The sequence below is a fragment of the Chinchilla lanigera genome, unplaced genomic scaffold (genome assembly GCF_000276665.1).
Source record: "Chinchilla lanigera isolate Chin_1 unplaced genomic scaffold, ChiLan1.0 scaffold00051, whole genome shotgun sequence".
NCBI lineage: Eukaryota > Metazoa > Chordata > Mammalia > Rodentia > Chinchillidae > Chinchilla > Chinchilla lanigera.
In genome coordinates, this window is record NW_004955452.1 from 2565069 (window position 1) to 2583770 (window position 18702).

An 18702-nucleotide genomic window follows, 5' to 3' on the forward strand; every position below is an offset into this window, starting at 1 on the left:
CCTTCCCTTCCCGGGGTACCTCCCCCAAAACTTCTGGTTCCATAGACACTGAGTGAGGCCTGGCTGTTGTTCCCTTTCTGACAAAGTTTCCTGGAGATTCTGGTGCTGGAAGTTTCCTAAGTTTGAAACTCAGCAGGGTAATAAAGAGTCAGACAGATCTGAGATCGAATCCCCTCCCCACCAGTTTCCAATCCCTGTGTGCCCAGGGACAAGCTGCTTAACCTCTCTGGGCCTTGGCATCCTCAACTCCAAGACGGGGATGGCAGTGCCTATCTACGAGAGCGACAGGGCAGATTAAACAAGACCATCTGTACAAAGTGCTTAGCCAGGCCCGGCACAGGGTAGATGCCCTGTTTTCTTCCCCTCCTGCAACCCGGAAGGTTCTCCTCTAACCCCTGGGTGTGTTAAGCCTCCCCTCTTGGCCTCCCCCTTCCCCAGCCCCACAGCAAGCTCTCAGGGGGACCTGCCTGTTTCCCTGTGGGGAGGTCCTGTCCCCAGCAGGGAGAGGTACACAGCGGGCGCAGCCAGGGCACGGGTGCCAGCTAGCAGCGCCTGGGGTCCTTGGCCCACAGCAACACTGAACGTACAGCTCTATGTTGACACATTTGCTCTCACAATATTTGCTTTCTGTGGCCACTATTTGCCCAGGAGCTGACGTCGGATGGGGACAATCAACTCCCCACTCGCACTTTCAAAGAGCAAGGCCAGCCCCGCCCCGCCCCCTCCCTGGCAGGAGACCAGAAGAAGGGCACATTCTGGTCCCAGCCTGCTGCTACCCAGCCGGCAAGCCTTGGGCAGCTCTGGCCCCCTCCCTGAGCCAGGCTGAGGGGCTCCTGAGTTCACCCGCCTGTCGCCCTCCATCCTGCCCCCTGCTGCAGAGGGGCAGGGGCAAGAACAGACACTGCGGAAACTCAACACACTGCTACTCGGTCAGAGGCATGCCAACGGCACGACCCTCACTCACTGAGACAAAATCACAGAATCAAAATGACAAGGCCTCCGTCAGGACGCCGCCCAGAGGCACAGCAGGTATCGTGCTCCCCGGCCTCTCAGGAGCCCACGGAGTCCCACAGCCCCAGCCCTTCTACCCATCCGCTGCTTCCTCTTGCAAGAACTCAGACAAGTTTTAAGAGGAGCCGTCTGTGCCCCAGGGCCGGTCTGCATCCAGGGAGGGGGAAGAGCGGTGCACAAGTCCAAGGGCAGAGAGCACTGCACTCTCAGTTCAGGAAGCACTGGCCACAGAAATGTGCGTCCACACCAAGAACACAGAGGTCAGGCACAGTGGCACATGCTACTCGGAGGCTGAGGCAGGAGGGCCGAAAGCTCAGGGCCAGCCTGGGCAGCTCAGTGAGACCCTGTCTCAAAGCAAAATTTTTAAAGGGTTGGGGATATAGCTCAGTGCTTCCTGGGTTGAATCCTCAATACCACCAAAAAATTTTTTAAAAAAATTTTAAAAAGGCCTCCTGGGCCCGTGATGTAGCTCAGCAGCACAGCACCTGCCTGGCAAGCACAAGATCCTGAGTTCGATGCCAGGTACAAAAGAAAAGGCCTCCTGATCCACGGGAAAGCAGTTGGGGAAAAAGCACTTAGTACTCTTTCCAAATGTTACATGAGGAGCACAGCGAAATCCCAGGCACAGGGCCTCAGGTAGGATGGACAGAACCTCACCTGGCCTGGCCTGGCCTGAGCAGCTTGGGGCAGTGCCATGGTGCAGGCAAACCTGAGGAGCCAGACAGGCCGCATCTCTACCCAGGGCAACAGGGCCAGCCAGGCCACCTCTCCCAACCTGGGTTTTCCCAAAGGTGAAGTTCGGGCACACAGGGTCGCTCTGAGGATGTACAGAAATCCTCACGGACCTAAGCTGCTTCCAGGTCAGAGGTCCTGTACCAAATGCTACTTCCCTCCCAAGGAAACGGTTTTTAAGAGTACTCTTTGGGGATAATAACAATAAACACATCTGAGTTCTGCAAATGTGCTTTCCTGCAGATAGCACTTGTTACAACTGTCCCCATTTCTCAGATGTGAAAATGGAGGCCCAAAGAGGTCAGGCTGTTTGCTCTGTGCTCACCCCAGGTCTTCACCCTGAACTCCAGGGTATCCTCTGGTCCTAGCCAGGGCTCCGGCGCTTCCTTCCACAGGAGTGGACACTCTAGCCCCGGTGGCCCAGGGGATCCAGCTGTGATCAGAGCCGGCTGAGGCTCGGGCTCCAAACTCCCAAGTGCTTTCCTGGTGGACCTGGGACTGCGGAGGCGACACAACCGGAACTGTGAGGAGATAGCGCCCCCCAGTGGCTCCCGCGCGGCAGCGACGGACGGGGCGGTCTCACACAGGGACGCCCAGCAGGTGCAGGAGCGCGGGTCCCTGGCTCCTCCCCAGCCTGTAGTGCCCTGCCCCGGGGCGCTCACAGTCACGGCGTTTCGATCTGGAATGAAGCGGAAACACCGTCTAATGGACATCCTCACCGCACAGCGGAGATCGCTGTACTCAGAGGGGACGCAGCCGTGTGACTCTGTGAGGTTGCCTGGCCTCTCTGTGTCCCGGTTTCCCTGTCTGCGAAATGGACAGCGTCGCACTCCCCGTGTCTCGGCGTCGCTTCCAGGACCAAGTGAGGTGGAGACGGAGGCAGGCTCGCGGCACAGTGCCCAGCGGGGAGCGAACTGCCCGACACGTGACCGCCTGGCTGTGGGCCTCGTGCCCACGCACTCGGGGCTTCCCGCGTGGTTGCTGAGCCTCAGCAGGCTGCACTGGCCCCGGGGACTCGGCCAGCCTGAGTCTGAGAAGCGGCCAGGGCCCAGGGATTCCTGGGCCGGGGAGAAGAACAGGTTGAGGGCACGGCCATCACCTTCAGGGCTTCCGGACGGATCCCAAGGACCAGAACCTGGCCTGTGGACACCCGCCCGCCAGGGAACTCTGAAAACCCCTGTGCAATTCTCCCTTTCCCACCAGGCTTGGAGCCAGGCAGCTGTGGGTTCAAATCCTGGCTGTGTGACCTTCGGAAGACATCTGACGTCTCTGAGCCTCAGTTTCTCTGTCTGTAAAGTGGGGATGATGGGAAGGATATACACAGCACAGCCCTGGACCAGTTTATGGAACATCGCACACAGTGAATCCTCTCTTGCTAGGAGGCACCGCCCAATCAGCTGTCCCAAGGGGGTGGCTCATGTTCCCGCCCCACATCAGCTCAGCCAGTAAGGAAGCGGATCGTGCCACACCGGTGCTCCTCCTCGACTGAGGCCGCCGCTCTTCTTCCAGGATGACGTGACAGCGCCCCCTACCGACGCCGTTCCTCCCGCAGCCTCCTCACCGCCGCTGGGGGCCGCATCTCCGCTCCCCGCGCCTTGCTTTGAAGCGCGCAGCCCCTTGCAGAGCCAGGACACCTAGATCTGAGAATACCAGGGCGGCCCCCCCAACATCATCTACTCACCCTCCCTTCTCCCGCTAACCAGCCCCAAGCCCTCAGGGTCCCGTGAGGTTCTCAGGCCCCGCCCCCTGTCTCAAGCACCTAGCACATCCATGCTGACGCCTCTCAGCAAGCCCCCCACCCGCACCTGCTCACCGCCCCGCCTGCCCCGCACGGAGCTGGCTCACCCCCTCCGGATGTCACTGGCCCGCTCGGACCTTTGGAGGCCCTTTCTCGCCTGTGCCTGACCAGAAGACCCGGGGACAGGAGAGACCACTGAGAGCAAAGCCTCTGGGAATCCTCTGGGGGTTCTTTACGAGGATTTGCTGTGGTGGCGGGGTGAAGCCCTAACCCAAGGGCTGCAGCATCCTAGCTGCTCAATAAATAGGATTTTTTTTTTTTTTTTTTGAGACAGGGTCTCACTATGCAGTTCAGGCTGGCCTTGAGCTCACTTTGTAGCCCAGGCTGGTCTCAAACTCTCAATGATCCTCCTGCCTCAGCCTCCTGAGTGCCGGGATTACAGGTGTGTGCCACCACGACTGGTGGGATTTTTCTTGTTGAGTGATTTCTCCTTCATGAGACTGACGATGCAAGACTCATGTCTTACTGGAGCAGTTTAACAGATGTTTCCAATTTGGTGGATGGATGGAGGGATGGATGGAAGACGTGGCGGAAGTGGAGGAAGGAATAAATAGACGTTGCCATTTATCTGGTCCTTAGTGATGGAAACAGGCAGACCGCTTTACAAAGTGATGTCATCCAACCCCAGCCTTGAAGGTGATTCTGTTTTTATCTCTGTTTCATGGGGGAGAAAACTGGCTCAGAGACATGAAAACACCTGCCAGGGTCCCGTCATGATAACATTGATGACAGTGTCAGTATCCAAAGTCACCTCTGTCCGGTCACAAACTCCAGGCAATTTCCCTTTTTCCCAGGTGTTTCCCGAGGGACAGCCAGTGCCCCAAGGCAATAACAGCTAGAATTCATGTGGCATCTGCTCGGTTTGCCAGGTGTTTCACAGGTGGAAGAGAGGCTACTGTCTATCATCCCATTAAACAGATGAGGAGACTGAGGCCCAGGGAGTCTGCAGTAGGGTCCTGCCTGCTGCATGAGCCGGTACTGGCCAGGCATGGTGGCTCACACCTGTGATCTCAGCACTCTGGGAGGCTGAGGCAGGAGAATTACAAGTTTGAGCCCAGCTTGGGCAATTTAGCAAGATCTTGTCTCATAATAAAAAATAAAAACTGCGGGTTGGAGATGTAGCTCAGAGCAAAGGCCTTGGGTTCAGCCCCCAGGGCCAGCAACAGTTCTGGGTTCTCGCGGGTGCTCTGTAATAATATACTATCAAATTACTCTTGCCCCTGTGGCATTTCCAGTTTCCAGAGCGCTTTTGCATGCAGGACCAACTCTGCCTCCCGTGTTCCTGCTGTGCAAGGTGGGGAGTGCTAACCCTAACCCTAACCTCCGGAGGCAAACGGCTTCTGGGAGCTTCGGAGACCCCCGGCTATACAGCCAGTTCCGTGGCTTCCCTGGCCCCAACCTAAGTTTTCTAGTTTCCAAGCCCAACTGGCTCCCACCCACCAGGGGCCTCTCTGAACATCTCGGTTGTTAGAAAGGGTTGAGGTTGCGGCTGGAGATCGGATGCTATCGCAAGGTGGCGCCAGTGTCCAAGGAACCGACAGCGGCAGGCCCGGCTTCCAGAGGGAGCTGCGGTGGGCCAGGGCGGGGCTGCGGTGTACCCATGCCCAGGGAGTAGGGTTCTCTTTCAAAAAGGCCCCTTCGGGACTCTTCTGCTAAAATTCCTGCTGGTCCCCTCACATCCACAGACAACGCTGGCACTGGATGGACAATCAGGACTCACGCTGCCCACGTTCAGGGGAAAACCAGTCAGCAACTCGCCCAGAGCACAGGCCTCCTACCTGCATCCGGGGACGTGCGGTGTGAGCTTCAGCAGAGATTTTTCTCAAGTTCATAGACAGCTGTCCCTTCAAGCGCAGGAAGCCCAATTAGATTTCAATTCTAGACCAACATGGAATAACTTGTAGCATAAATATGTCCCAAATATCACACGGGATATGAAGTTGATCCTTCTTGACCTGGAATCCAAATTTATTTGGGCAGCCTGGATTTTGACTTGCTAACCCTGAGAACACCACTGTGTTATGTCGGCGGTGCGGGGGAGGCTGGGGGTTGAACCTAGAGCCTCCGCACTGTGACATCCCCAGCCCTTTATTATTTTTTATTTTGAGACAGGCTCTTGCTAAACTCCCTAGACTGGGCTCGAACACGTGATCTTCCTGCCCCAGCTTCCCCGAGGGCTGAGATTACAGACGTGTACCACCACATCCGTTGCTACTGTACAATTTCATTCTTGCAGCTGCAGAGGTGGGAAATTCCGTCTTCACTTGAGGGGCACCGGCACTGAATCGCAGAGGCAAAGGGACTCGTCTGCCTTGCACAGCGGGTGAGCAGCAGAGCTGCGATTTTTTTTTTTTTTTTTTTTTTTTTTTTTTTTTTTTGTCTTTTTGAGACAGAGTCTCGATATGCAGTTCAGGCTGGCCTTGAGCTCACTTTGTAGCCCAGGTTGGCCTAGAACTCACAACGATCCTCCTGCCTCAGCCTCCCAAGTGCTGGGATTATAGGAGTGCGCCACCATGCCTGGCCCAGGCTGCCTGGCCCCCAGGACGGAGCCCTCCTCAGGCTCCTCTCTAATCAGTGAGCGGGCAGAGACAAGCTGAATTCCTCTGCTTCCCGAGCACTGACCACTCACAAATCGGCTCTGAGAGTAACAAGTGATGCTCAAGATGAGAATACGGGGCTCGGGGTGTAGCTCAGGGATAGAGCATTTGCCCAGCAGACGTAAGGCCCCGGGTTGGATCCCCAGCAACACACACACACACACACACACACACACACACACACACACACAGAAATAACCAATTTGCTAGCCAGCTGTGCTGGTGTACACCGGTGCAGGCCAGCTACGCAGGAGGCTGGTAAGTCATCCAGCTGAGAGGCAGCTAGACTTCGGATTTAAGAAGCAGGCTCAGGAAACGGATTATTGGGAAAGACCCGCCCCCATCCACGACTAGCTGCATGACTTCGGGCCAGTTATTCAACCCGTCTGTGTCTCAGCTTCCCCACCAAGGGCGCGGACACGATAGTACCACCCGTGCCATAGGGCTACTGTGAGGATTAAGCAACGTTCTCAGTGCATGAAAAGCACTGAGAACGGGGCTGTATTCCCAAGCATCCTGTTATATGAGGTGTGATCAAAACACACAGTGAATATTTAAATTTTTTTTAACATTACAATAAAAGACAGGTTGCTATTAGTTCCTTTCAAAACGCTGTGGTACCTCGGTTCGCAAACTGAATTCTTTCCACAGTTCTGGTTGCAAACTGAATGGGATGAGAACTGAATCAAACTCAACAGTTAGGTTCAATGTGGACCTGTTGGGGCGATTTGATTCAGTTTTTGTCTAATTTAGTTTGCAGCCAGTATCGCAGAAAGAATTAAGTTCATGACCTAAGGTACCACTGTATCCCCCCTTGCTTCAAGAACACTTATCCCATTGTTCTGGCCACTTTCTGAAGCAGTTCTGGAAATCCTCTTTTGGTGTCTTTAGTTCTAATGTCATGACTCTTCAGTGTTCTGAAGGGACTCAAAACATTCACCTTTTGTGGTCATTCTTTGAGGAAGATCCAGAAGTCATGGAAGGCCAGGTCCCACAAGTAAGGTAGATGAGGATACACTGTAAGGTTTCTGTGAGCTTGTTGTCCTCTTGGAAGGCACTCAGCAGCAGCATTTGCTGTGTTTTAAATAATATTTCATAAAGAACTCGTGAAAGACGACCTCCAGAACTGCTTCAGGAGGCTTGGGATTTAGCTCAGCCTGCCTGGCAAGCACAAGGTCATGAGTTCGATTCCTGGTACCAGGAAAAAAAAAAAAAAAAAAGAATAGGACTGCTTCAGAAAGTGGCAAGAACAGTGGCACAAGTGTGTTCAAAGTGAGGGGGAAGCCGGGCGTGGTGGTGCACACCTGTAATCCCAGCACTCAGGAGGCTGAGGCAGGAGGATCATTGCGAGTTTGAGACCAATCTGGGCTACAAAGTGAGCTCAAGCCCAGCCTGAACTGCATAGCGAGACCCTGTCTCCAAAAAAAAAAAAAAAAAAAGACAAAGTGAGGGGGAGCATTTTGAGGGAGATTAATGATAATGTGTCTTTTACTATAATACATTTTTTAATTTACCATTTATTGTATATTTTGATAACACCGTGTATCTATGAGCTGTATGTATGTGCTCCAGCCTCTGTGTTCCACGCAAGATGACACTGAGGCCCAGAAGGCCTGCGCTCGCTCAGGCTACACATAAATGCACACTGAGCAGAACCTCAATCCCCAGTCTTCGGGCTAAACATGTGAACCACGTCTCAAAACAGGAAGAGAGACGTCACCATCAGACGGCATTGGGAGCCTGTTACCCCACCTCCTGGTTTGTCCCACACCAGTTGGCCCAAAGAATCCTACCCTTTCTGAGGTCATTTACAGAAGCCAAATCCTTGAGTTCTTTTTCACCAATATTGTGAATTGATGTTATTCCCTCCACAAATCTTGACCAGTTCCAGCCCGTGCCGGGCATTGTGTTAAGTACACAGGGCATGAAGCAGCTTGGCACAAAGCCCCTGTGCCACCTGGTTTAAGGAGAGAAAAGCAAGTGTTGCTGAAAGACCCCAGCGTGGTGAGCAGCAGGAGTTGGGGCCCAGGCCTGGGAGCCAGTGGAGGGACACCGGTTGGGCAGGTGGGGGTGACAGAGGCACGTTGCTGGCGGATGCAAACACTGATTGAGCCCTTCTGGATGCAGAGGGTTGGCCAGGGGAAAAAAGTCAAGAAAGGTCTTCCAGGCTAGAGGAAGAGCGTCTGGGTATGGAGCAGGTGGGCCAAATTCTCCTGTTGTAAGAAACCACTGCTCACCCCCACGGCAAGCGGGGCCCAACTCAATGACACCGAAGGACAGACTCGGTCTTGGGGACTGGCTGGGGCCTGGGCATTGTGCTGCTGTGGATATGAATTCGTCCTCCACGGGGGACCCGAGCGTGGAGCGGAGGCCAAGTGTCACACCGCGCCCTGAGAGACACAGAATGAAAGCTGGGTGCCCGCTAACGGCAGCCCTGCGTACGTCGCCCCCTGTTTCATCTCCGTGCACTTCATGCGGAGGAAGAATTCTAATTGCTGCCAGGCCAAAGAGGCAGCGGCGTGCCCTTTGAAGTCTCGGGGCTACACATCCTGGGGGGGGGGGCGGATTTTCTCCAGCTGGCTCTGCGCTCCCTCAGATTTTCCTCTGAAGGTCATTATCACCAAGGTTACTGGCAACACTGCATCTCAGGAAAGTCAGAGATGTTTGCCAGGTATGGATATTTCTTCTGGGATCCTAAGGGAGCCCACACGGCACGGATGCTGGGGGGTCTGAGATGCCTGCATTGCAGAAAACCATTCCATAGCTATTCCCAGAAGGAATAGATGGAGGTGGATCTCAAGGGGCCCTGGAACTTTAGTCTGTGTCTTCTAGAGTCACCTGGGAAGTCCCAGGGTCACCCTCAAGGGTTTTTGTCTCTGGCTGAGAACAAGTCACAATCATCAAGACCTGTGCATACGGTGTCTGTCTACTTTCTCCAGCACCCGTCCTGAGCGCCTGATCAGAGCCACCCTGTTGTCAAGCCTGGAGAGCACGTTAGCCTCCTAGCAGGCAGCCTGCACCTCACCCCCCTGTAAGGTCGGAGGAGGAAGGGACATCTGAGCGCAGACTGAAGGAAAGGAACGTGGCCAGGCAGAGATGTGAAAACCTTTGTCCTCCTGTACATCATGCTCATTGCAAACCTCCAGAACCTAAGATGGTGAAGGGTGGGCACAAGGGCAGACAGGATTATAGGCTAGAGAGCTCAGAATCAGAACCTCAGCTGGGGACATAGCTCGGCGGCACAGCACCTGCCCGGCAAGCTCAAGGTCCTGAGTTCGATTCACGGTACCAAAAAGAGAAAAAGAGAAAGAAAGAAAGAAAGAAAGAAAGAAAGAAAGAAAGAAAGAAAGAAAGAAAGAAAGAAAGAAAACAACCTCACCTTGATGGAGACTGAGACTAGATCGCAGCAAAGGGGAGACCAATGACCCTTTTAATAAATGGCATTGGGGACATTCAGTATCTTTAGGGAAAACAATTTATCTCTCACCATTTCATTCAACACACTCAACATACTTGCCAAATCCAAGCAGATTGTACATCTTAATGCAAAAGGGAAGACAATAAATCCTCTCAAAGATAATATAGGAAAATGTTCGCCTGCTTTCATGGCAGGGAGAGACTTCAAATCATTGCACTGCCTCCTATGGGATACTGTTTTTCATTAACGGTAATATTCTGAGCTATCACCGCTAAAACTCAAGTCGCCGCACTTATCCGGATCTCGCTCTGACACATCTGACATAGCGCAGTTGCCCTCAGGCTGTCCAGCCTCACCTCTGCCTGAGCATGAGTGGACAGGGTTTTTCAAAAGCCGGTATGGGACCTTACCTTGGTGTCATCCAAGGATGGTGTGTGTGTGTGTGTGTGTGTGTGTGTGTGTGTGTTTCAGCCATGAAGTGGAGCTGGAGCTTGGAAGTCTCAGATCGTGAGATCCCACCACTACCTGACTTCCTGTACCAGGGAGGCCTCTGGGGAGAGGGTGTGGATATAAAAGGGGTGACAGGGCCCCCAGGCAGCAAGGGACGGAGTCAGTGCCATCCAACTCAGGGTCAAGCTCTGTGCTAAACTCTGCATTTGCTTTTTTGTTTAACCTACACAATAGCTAGAAGCAGGTACTACCACTCGCGTTGTACAGAGCAGAATGGTGAAGGCATCAAGGGGCAGAGTGGTTCCCCCATAGCTCAGTGACCGTGAGCCTGGGTTTAGAAGACAGGACTGTTTATGACTCCTAAATCACCCACCAACTCACCTTGAGTAAGTTTGCAAAGCTCTCTTTTGTCAATTTTCTTGTCTCTAAAATGACATTTGAACTGGCCGTGGTGGTGCACGCTTATAATCTCAGCACTCGGGAGGCTAAGGCAGGAGGATCCTTGCAAGTTTGAGACCAGCATGGGCTACAAAGTGAGCTCACGGCCAGCCTGAACTGCACAGCGAAATCCTGTCTCAAAAAGACAAATACATATATAAATAAATGACATTTTAAAAAAAAAACACTTAGGTGTGGTCCAAAGTTCTTTCTTGGGAAGGGAAGGTACCAAGTGCATCATGGCAAAGGTGACGTGTGTACACATTTGCTGTCCCATTCAGATAGGTTTCGAAGGCCTGTGCCTGGGGGTGCGTGTCTGGGACCCTGCTATCGGGAAGGCTTGAGCAGGAAATGGTTGGAGGGGAGCAGGTGTTGGGCCACACGATGGCAGGGGCTCTGCTTCTGTTCCCTGTGTCGGACTCTGTGTGCCTCCCCCACAGCCTCTGTCCACCACTGACCAACGCTTGGCTGGGTTTCACAAGACGATCCTATTGTTCTTCACCAATAAACTGTACACTACCAAGAAAGATGATGACAGCAGCTTTGTAGGATTGTTGTGAAGGTATAAAAGGGTAAAAGATGCAATGAGATGGACTCTATGCTTGACATAAACTTTTTTTGTTTTTTTGGTACCGGGAATCAAACTCACGACCTTGCGCTTTCCAGGCAGGCGCTGTGCCGCTGAGCTGTATCCCTGGCCCCAACATGGAATAAATTTGTAATGTGTGTGCTGGTTGCAGAAACAGGAGGTCGTGTATGACACTGCAACAAAAACAAAAACTACAAGTCGTGTTCTGTCTCACTGGCTACAGGGTCTTAGCACAATTCCTGGCAATTGTATGGGCTCATGCACCTCCCATAAACAATAATGTATGCATGGCCCCTTGTCCAATCTTCTCAGGTACTGATCTCCGCTCTGCTTCCTGACCACATGGGCTAAGCAGCTTTGCTCTCCCACAACCTTCTGCCATGATGTTCCTGCCTTGGAACCAGCCAACGGTGGACTGAAGCCTCTGAAACTTCAAGCCAAAATAAGCTTCTCCTCCTTTAAGCTATGGGTGTCCCAGCCCCAAGAAAGCTGAACAATATGGTAGACAAGGTCTCTGCTCTCATGAGCACGTTTTCCAGTGTGGGGAGACATAATAAATGAATAAATACATAATATGATCTAATAATAGGTGTGATGGAGAAAAACAAGGAAAGGTAAAAGGGAGAGAGGACCATGAGGATACCATTATAATGATAAAAAGCTTTTCCAAAACAGAGCACTCTGGGCAATGTGGCTCAGTGGTAAAGCCCTTGCCTAGCATGAACAAGGCCTTGGGTTCGATCCCCAGCACGGCCAAATATTAAAATAAAAAAAAAGATGACATATGAGCAGAGACATGAAGGAAGCCGTGTGGATATCTGAGGTGGGAGATTTCCACACTCAGAAACAGTTGAAAGGAGAACAAATGCATTTCATCCAGCACCGAGGCCTTGTTCTCAATCGACTGAAACAAAATAAAGACTCTTTGTAGCACAGAACCTGAAAGTGGGACAGAAATATCCTCAACATGAAAGGCAAACCTTTGGTTAATCTGTTTTTGCTGTTATTGAAATCTTAAGTACCTCCTTTATCACAGATGGCACAAAACCTGCAGGGAAAGGGATGCTTTAGAAACACAATTCCAAATGAAAAACAAAACAAAACAAAACAAAATAGCAATGATAATGGCCTCACAAGAAATAACTTGCAATTGTGAGGGCGCTGCTTGATGAGATTAAACAGTTGGAGGCAAATGATTCAAGCCCCAAAGAGGAAAATATTCATATAGATCATTGCACAAATCCTGTGTTGTACCACAGCGGATTCAGCCACATTCTGTTTGGGGAATAGTCGCGTGTTCATTCAGCAAATATTACTGAGCACCCAATTATGCAATGCTGGGTGTTGGGGATGGCTTGAAAGGCAATTCAAGCCCAGGTTTAGCTTTAAAGGGTTCTGTTCATTTCATTTACAGTTATAATTGCATTTACACTTTAAATGTATACTGGTATACATGCATTTGTATAACATGATATTGTTATATGTGTATATTTAATGTACATAGTGATATGCTATTGTATACCTCACCGTGTTGCTCTGAGATCTACTGATGTTGATTAATAGGATCTAGCCTTACTTCTGGCTGTTACGTTATAAACCATCAGTTACACATATTATAATATATTTAATAATTTTCCATTGAAGAACATTTAAATTACTTTTGATATTACTATAAACAATGCTGCGGTAAACGTCCTGAGTGGGGTAGGGTGGTGCATACCCATAATCCTAGTACGTCAGAAACCGGGGTAGGAGGATCATGAGTTTGAGGCCATCTGAGGCCACGTATTAGGTTCAAGACCCGCCTGGACTATATTGTAAGACCTTGTCTCGGAAAACCAAACTAAACCAAAACAGCAACAAAAATAAAAACCCATCCTGAACGCATCCCTTTATGTCACTTCTGCCAGAATTTCTCCTGGGTTTATACACAGATGAAGTTTGGAGTAGAAAATAATGTACACTTTGTGTCACTACATGCCTCAGAATGGTTTTCCAAACAGGCTGCACCAACTTTGGCTCCCCCCGCAGTGCACTTCCCGAATACACTTGGCAGTTGGATATTATTCCATATCTTATCTAGTTTATTTAGTTGATTTGCTAGGGATTTCCAGTTACATGAAGTCATTATTTCTCATTTTAAAAATCTGTTTGTTTTGAATAATACCTCCAACTTACTGTAAAAGAAAAGTGGTGATATGGGGCACTTTTGGCTGTTCTTAAATTCTAGAGAGAAGAGAATATATCAGTATTTCCCAACTGTGAAGATGCACTGTGCTGATAATTTTACTCTGAAAAGAAAAAAAGATAAACTTTATCAAAATTCAAAACTTCTGTTTTTGAACGACACTTAAGAAAACGAAAGGGCAGCCACAGACTAGAATAGTTAAAACAGGCAGGAGGATTCCAAGCTCAAGGCAGGCCAAGGCTGCACAGTGAGACTCTACCTTAAAAACAGATAATTTAAGAAACGAAAGTGGACATGGATCAAATGTGTATTTCAAACTCTAGGGCAATCACCACAACAGGGAAGAGGAATAACTGATACGCCAAGAAAGAAGAGAGAACGAGAACCTAGAAATTGTTCAAGTGAAACCTCAAAGGACAGAAAAGTGTGACAGGCAAAAAACAGAAGCAAAGAACAAAGGTGAAAACACGAAAGCATGATAACTACAGCAGATATTAATCCAGCTATATCAACAATAATTTTAAATGTCAGGACTCTCAATACCAATTAAAAGGGAGGGAATGTCAGAGTGGATTAAAAAGTAAGATCCGGCTATACGCTGTCTGTAAGTCCATTTAAATATGAAGACATGTACAGGTGAAAAATAAAGGGGCTGGGGATTTAGCTCAGTGGCACAGCGCCTGCCTGGCAAGCGCAAGGTCGTGAGTTTGATTCCTTGTACCGGAAGAAGAAAAAAAAAAAAAACAGGTGAAAAATAAAAATACAGGGCTGAGGGTGTAGTTCGGTGGTAGAGCACTCATCTGCATGTGTGAGGCCCTGTCTTTGATCCCCAGGACTGTATTAATCCGCGAAGAAATATACATATGCCAACACTCACCAAAAGAAAGCAGGAGTAGCTTTATTAATTTCAGACAGAGCAAACTTCAAAGCAAGGAAACTTGTAAGTTTTGATGGACAATACATAGTCATAAAGGTGTCAGTGTTCCAAGAAGAGTTAGCAATGCTTAATATATATGTGCTTTCTGCCAAGTGGGCACATGCCTGTAATCGCAGCACTAGGCAGGCTGAGGCAGGAGGATTGCGAGGAGTTCAAGGCTAGCCTGGGCTACATAGTGAGTTCAAGGCCAGTTTGGACTACATAGCAAGGCCCTGTCTCAAAAAAAAAGAAAAAAATATATATATATGTGCTTTCTAAAGAATATCAAACTATATAAGAGAAAAATTAATACAGCTGTAAGGAGAAATAGATGATTCCATTGTTATAGTTGGAGAATTTAATACCTTTTATCAGAAATCCAGCAGGCAATTCAACTACCCCAATCAACTGGATGTGGTAGACATGTATAGACCATTTCATCCAACAACAGATGACATATTCGTCTCAAGCTCATGTAGACTGTTCACCAAAATTGAGCATATTCAGAGTCATAAAAACATGTTAACAAAGTTTAAAGAATAGAAAGCATGAGGGGCTGGGGATTTAGCTCAGTGGCAAAAGCGCCTGCCTGGCAAGCGCAAGGTCGTGAGTTTGGTTCCCGGTACCGGAGAAAAAGCAAAAAAAAAAAAAAAAAAAAAAAAAAAAAAAGAAAGCATGAAACATTTATTCTCAGAACATAGTGGAATTAAACTACAAAATCAATAACACAAACATAGCTAATAAATCCCCAGATACTTGTGATATTAAAGAACACACTCCTAAATAACACAAGGCTCAGGGCTGGGGATATAACTCAGCAACACAGCACCTACCTGGCAAGCACAAGGTCCCAAGTCCCAGTCCCAGTACCAAAAAACAAAGAACAAAAAATAAAACACACAAGGCCCAAAGGAAAAAAATCTCAAGAGATACTTAAAAAGATTTTGAACTACATGAAAATGGAAGCCCAACTTTATCAAAAGTTGTGGGATGCAACAAAAGCTGATTTAGACAGAAATTTATAGCACCAAAAGCATGTGTCAGAAAAGGAAAATCTAAAATCAATAATCTAAGCTTTCATGTTAAGCTATAAAAAGAAGAGCAGATTTTTGTTTATTGAGATAGGGTCTCATTATGTAGTGTAGGACTGGCCTTAAACTTGCTTATATAGCCCAGACTGGCCTTGAATTCACAGGGATCCCCTGCCTCAGCTTCCTAAATGCTGGGATTATAGGTATGTGCTACCAGGCCTGGCAAGAAAAGAAAATTAAATATAAAGTACGCAGAAGAAAATAAATACTAAAAGTCAGAAGTTAATTCAACTGAAAACAGGAAATCAAAGAAGAAAATCTTTGAAAAATCAATGAAGCCAAAGCTGGTTCTTTGAAAAGATGAATAAAACTAACAAGTATCTGTCCAAGCTAATTAAAAAAAAAAGAGGAACAGAAGTGATATTTGAAGCAATGACAATTGAGAATGTTCCCAAATCAATGTCAGACACCCAACCATAGCCCCAGGAAGATCAGAAAATACTAAGCAGGATAAATGTCAAAAACACTGCACCTACATGTACCATATTCAAACTTGAGAAAAATTAGACATAAACAGGCTAATGAAAGAGACTATCTATTAATATCAGAAATCAGAGAGAGAACATCACTACAAATCTCAAAAGGATCATTAAGGAATATGAGCAACAATTCTAGGCCCACATAGCCAGGTGTGGTGGCACACGCCTGTAATCCCAGCACTCAGGAGGCTAAAGCAGGAGGATCATTGTGAGTCTGAGGCTGGCTTGGGCTACAAAGTGAGCTCAAGGCCAGCCTGAACTGCATAGCAAGACCCTGTCTCAAAAAGACAAAAAAAAAAATTCTAGGCCCACAAAGATGATAACCTGGATGAAACAGTCCAATTTTTTAAATTTTGTTCATTTTGTTTTGGAAAACTTTTCACTATATAAACTGAACCAGCTTTGAATTTATAATTTTCCTGCCTTGGCCTCCCAAGTGCTGGGATTACAGCTATATGCCATCAACCAACTTGCTCTAATTCCTTGAATGACACAATTAGCCAAAATCCAAAAAAGAAATAGATAACCAAAATAATCTAAGCCGGGCATGGTGGCCCATGCCTGCAATCCCAGCACTTGGGAGGCTGAAGCAGGAGGATCGTTGCAAGTTTGAGACCAGCCTGGGATACAAAGTGATCTTAAGGCCAGCCTGAACTGTATCACAAGATTTTGTCTCAAAAAGACCAAAAAACAAAACAAACAAACAAACAAAAAAACCAAAATAATCTATTAAAGAATTTAAATTGAAATAATCTTCCTTAACTGGGAAAAAAAAAAGCCTAAATGAGCTCACTAGTGAATTCTGCCAAATACTTAGAGAATTCTGTACAATTTTTTCCATAAAATAGAGGCACAGGAAATACTTCATAATCCATACTTTGAGGACATGTTACTCTAATGCTAAAACCAGACAAATACATTATAAGAAAATTATAGACCAACATCTCTCATGATCATAGATGTACACACCTCCAACAATATATATTAGCAAATTGAAGCCAGAAGTACCAACTTTTACTGTAAAAGTGCATGAGTTTGACTCTCAAAATAACCAGAGGAGAGGCCAAAGTTGGAGAAGAAATGCACTTATGGAAGATTATTTCTGATTCAAGTTCTTTAATAGATAGATTATTTTGGTTGTCTATTCTTGTGTGAATTTTGGCTGATTATGTCATTCAAAAGTATGTGATGCATATTAGAAGGTAACAGAGTGATAAAACTAGAACTCACTGACGAAACCACGGAAATTATGCAAACACAGGGAGATTAAACAGTACACTCTTATATAATCAATAATCAATAGGTCACAGAAGAAATCAAGGAAGAAATTAGTTCCTATGTTCAAACAATAATTCCAGTACAACATACCAGAATCTATGGGCCACAGTGAAAGCAGCATTAAGAGGGAAGTTTATAGCTATGAATGCCAACATCAGAGAAACAGAGTAAGCCCAAAGAAATAACCTAATTTTAGGTTATTTCTAAATAACCTAAGGTCTTAGAAAACCAAGGTCTTAGAAAATCAAAAATACTCCACATCCAAAGCTAATACAGGGAAGAAAATTATAAAGATCAGGGTATACATTAATGAAATTGAGGACTAAAACTTAGAATATATAAAAAACTAAAAAAATTAGACCCCTAAAATAAAAGACCCAATTTAAAAAATGGGCAACTGAAGTAAACAGACTTTTCTCAAAAGAAGTACAAATGGCCATAAACATTTGAAAAAATGTTCAACATCTCTGGCCATTAGGAAATTCAAATTAAAACAGCACTGAGATTCCATCTCTCTCCTGAGTATTGCTACCATCAAGAAATAAAATAACAACAAATGCTGGTGAGGCTTTGGAGAAAGAAGAACCCTTCTGTACTGTTGATGGGAATATAAACTAGTACAACCGCTACGGAAATCAGTATGGAGATTCCTCAAAGAACTAAAACTAGAAATTCCATTCCACCTTAGTTATCCCTTTTCTAGGTATTTTTCTGAAAGAGTGAAACATATCATACTACATGCATACCCATGTTTACAGCTGTATGTTCATTACTCTTTGTCTTATATAGTTGGGTGCACTGGTATTTGTTGTATATATATTTGTGATTGTTATCTCCTCTGCTTGGACTGTTCCCTTTACAAGGATAACTGTCATAATTCTTTTTGAGACAGGATCTCACTGTGCAGTTCTGGTCTTGAATTCATTTTGTAGCCCAGGTTGGCCTCAAACTCACAGTGATTCTCCTGCCTCAGCCTCCTGAGTGCTGGGATAACAGGTGTGAGCCACCACACCCAGCCATAATTCTTTTATTTTCTGTCTTTTTGAGACAGGGTCTTGCTGTGCAGTTCAGCTTGGCCTTGAGCTTACTATATAGCCCACGCTGGTCTCGAACTTGCAACAATCTTCCTGCCTCAGCCTCCCGAGTGCTGGGATTACAGGTGTTCATGTATAGCTCTATTTATTTTCTTTAGAAGCCACTTTGAAGATACCAAAGTATAGCACAACAACTCTTGATAATCTCCTACCTCTTTTGTCTCTAACTCACTATTATTTGTCTATTTATTTTCCTGAGAAACTAATTTTCCTCAGAGGGCAGACCGATCTCCAGTGGAAATTTTCCCACCACCACGCCTGGCTTCCCAGCCATAATTCTTAAATAACATAAGCATCTATATACTAGTAGAAATTCTGAAATAATGAACACACACACATACACACATGTGTTTACACACACACACACACAGACACACACACACTCACCTTGCTGGATCTGACAGGCAATTATAGCAAGGTTGCAGAATACAACATTAATACACAAAGTCAGTTACTTTTCTATATACCAGCAATGAACAGAGTTTGAAATTAAAAATACATTATCATTTACAATAGCATATTTTGCACATTTGACAAAGCACGTCTTTTTTATTTATTTATTTATTTATTATTTTAAAGAATAAAAGAAGGATAACATAATAATAGGGGGGACTTAGCAAATT